Genomic DNA, 3,526 nt, shown 5'->3' with positions numbered 1-3,526 from the left:
TTTTCCTAATGTTTTGTACTAAGAATCTCTTTGGTCAGCTTCCAAATCTCTTGTTGTAGCATTCTTTTCACACCCTTGTCCCTCCTGATGTTGCCTCCACACTCTTTAAGCCAGTTTTTCTCCCTCTCAGATGCTTTGTTTTTTAACTCCTCCTCCCCCCACCATCACTACCACATACACAAAAACTCACTTTGACTAGGAATAGATGAAGATAAGTGGCCATTTTGGTTCCTTCCACATACGAAAATATTTACAGATTTTGTCTGCATAAGATTTTGCTCAGGGCTGCTAAGCCTGAAAGAAGTTAATTATTCAAGGTCACAATGTTAATAAGAAGTAGAACTAGAGTCTGCATTCAGGTCTGTCTGCCTCCAAATTCCACACTCCTTCCAACATACCTTGGCTTCCCAGCTTGTAGGTCTTGAGTCCTTTTAAAGGAGAAGTTCCTAATCTTTTTGTAAGAAGAAACTGCTTTTGATTTCTCCTGAAAAGGGAGGAAAATTAGAGAAATAAATTGCCTACAAGAAGACAATACTCGTTCTCCATTCCTGGTGTTCCTCTCCATTTGGAGTGATATCCATTAGCATAACACTCCTCAGCTCCCTTCTCCATCCCCTCTTTTTGGGATCTATATGCCTGTAGGGTGTGCATTACAGGGGCCTCCCCTATGGGGAAGGCCTGTCTCTTTTCTATGTCTCAGAAAAAAGTGTTCTTAATTCTGGGGTTCAATTTTAGGAAGCCTAAGTCACATTTTCTAACAATTCTATAGTAAATAATAAAGCTGATATTTTGGTCTCTACTTCCCTGTCTCTGCCCTTCACTTGGTTGAAAAATCAGGTGAAGAAAAAGTATTATCTATCTCAGCCCCTCAACTGTTGATACTGAGTGCCTCCTCTGACCCAGTCATGGTGCTAGACTTAACATTTGCTAACTTCATCTGGGGATGTGGCACCTAGTGGCTATGAAAAAAAGGTGCTGATTTATTCAACTGACTATGGATACTAAAAACACTCACCAGAATGACTCAGGAGTCTCAGCCTGGAATTTTCAAAAACTGGAATTGGGGTACAAGCAAATGGGTATGGGTAATTACATTTTGTGTAAATATGCATATATGTATTTTTCTAGGAAAGGTCTATAGCTCTAATCAGATACTCAGAGGGTCCCTGATCACCTAAAATTACGCTGTAGGTTGGAAAGTCAGTGACTGGTACCAACTTGGAAATAAAATCTTCAAGATCAGCTGATAGATTCTTGTCCTAAGCCACTATTACTGCTTTCCTGTAATTTCAGTGTAATTCTTTTAACTAGAGACTGGGAAATTTACTTAAATTCAAGAAGAACAAATTCCTGTGGTCTGTAAATTATCATTGAAAGTTCTTTATATATTAAATTACAGAGTATAGGGAGGGTCAACACCCAAGCCTTGGAACACTGTTCCATCCTCTCCTGTCTGGGTTTCCCTGTCCATTGCCTATGATCGTGATTTTCTCCACTTGACAAGAGTTCATAACTACCCTGAAGTGGAGAGTAATTTCCTGCTTTGGCCTTCCTCCTGCCTTTTTGGAGACACATTAAGCAACTCCCTGCAGGGAACTTGCATTCTCCAAAGATGGCCCCCATGTTGTCCTTGAGAGGAAACTAGACGTCATAGTACATGGCAGTTTAATTCATAAATAAATATTAAATGTGCCACCAGACGGTTCATTAGCCAGTTGTTATGGCAATCAGCATTTCAGCCAATTAAAAACCTTTCCCAAGATTTTAAAATTTGTTGATTGTGAAAACATGAAGTGCTTGAAGACCATGCGGATACAATTGAATGCAAGAGGCATCTCTGCTTTGGGACAGGAGGGAGCTGGCAGGGATAGGGAAGGGAGGAAAAGGCAAGGGCACATCAGTGTGATGCAGACACCAAAATGAAGATAAAGGATGTTGGGAGAGGAAGACATTTTCATTAATCTCTGCCCTGTATATAAATATCTCCTCCAGTGTAGTAAGAAACTAAAGGAGTTATTCATCATATGTTTTATTTTTGGTAGATTCCTCCCAATGGCAGTGGCTGTATCTTGATGACTTTTATGTTTTCACTGCTTGGCACATAGTAGGTGGCAATTTATAGTAATGAAAAATAGTTTAACTATGATCATCATAATAAATTGCAATCAATAGCAAGAAATATAAAGTATTCTTGTTCTGTCATAGAAATCAGGGACAAATCATGCCATGGGGCTTAGATGAGAGCCGGTGAAGGAGGCTGCTGCTGTGGTCCTGAGGATTCTGGCTAGGGCAGGAGTACCTCATTGGTTCTGCTTCCATCTGTGGCTAGGATTGAGTGGTAAGGAATGAACCGGTGACAAAGAGTGTGGAGGACAGTCATGAGCCCCACACTGTACTTCTGCCACATGCTGTCTTGCCAGTTTCAGTGATCTGTGCATGCATGGATATACTGTTTCCCAACCTAAATCTAATCCTTTCTAGGACTGGTATTCAAGAGTCCTACTCAAGTGGGCTGTGGGTGAGGCTGGTCTGGCTGGGCACTAGCCAAAGGGCAGACCTCAGAGGTTGGATTTGGAATAGGAAAATCTAAGCTAACAAACTTCTGCCTGAGATGCTAGGAGATGAGGAAGACCAGAGGCATGAGTGAAGGCAAATTTTACAGTGAAAGACTTAAATCCAAACGGGATGGTATAAAGGAACTCAGATGGCTGCAGAGACAAGCATTCTAAGTTAATGAAAACAGACAGACATAGACAAGGAGCTAGGGCCCATATTCCACTGATCTTTGTATCCCCATCACCTTATACACTGTCTGTCACATAGTAGGTCCTCAGCAAAAGTTGATTAAACCAACAGCCATACTTTTCATCACCTCAATGCGTGCTAAACCATGTCATGTACCAGTGACTGAGAGAATTAAAATACTGAAATCTATTTTGGGCTTCTTCATTCCCTTCCCGGAGAATCCTTTTTCAATGATAATACCCAGAATCAAGACTTTCCTTCATCCTTAGTCTCTGATCAAATGAATCTTCCAGGGAGGTGGACTCCCTCAACACCAGAATCAAATGCTTTTCAGGGACCCAGTCCAGGGGACAGTGGAGGGTCTGGGATTCCCACCTCACTGGTTGCCAAGAGATCTGGCTCTGCTCCCGGCTCTTCATGAAGTCCCTCCCCCCCCCACCCCGTATCTCTCCACAGAGCTGTCTGGACCCCTCCACACAGAAATCTGATGCCTCTGAAATTGTACCGATACAGCAAAGGGAAAGGAAGTGCAAAAACTAACTTCCCCAGACAATCAGAGCAGATGATTTTAATGAGGGCTTGGAAATGGGAAACAAACGACACCAAATTAGTCTCGCTCCCATTTGTCAACTGTGTTGGTGAAAGCACTAAGCCTCTGTCTGAGTCAGCAGTGGTGGAGCTGAAGGCTGCTTCTGGTTTCAGGAAATTTCTCTCACAGGAGCCCCCCACATTCTTTTCCCAGAGCTGCTCTTCCCACTTGCTCAGGAGTCTGTTCAAATTG

This window comes from Globicephala melas, chromosome 1 (genome assembly GCF_963455315.2).
Source record: "Globicephala melas chromosome 1, mGloMel1.2, whole genome shotgun sequence".
Classification (NCBI taxonomy): Eukaryota; Metazoa; Chordata; class Mammalia; order Artiodactyla; family Delphinidae; genus Globicephala; species Globicephala melas.
Note: the sequence above shows the minus strand (reverse complement) of the source record.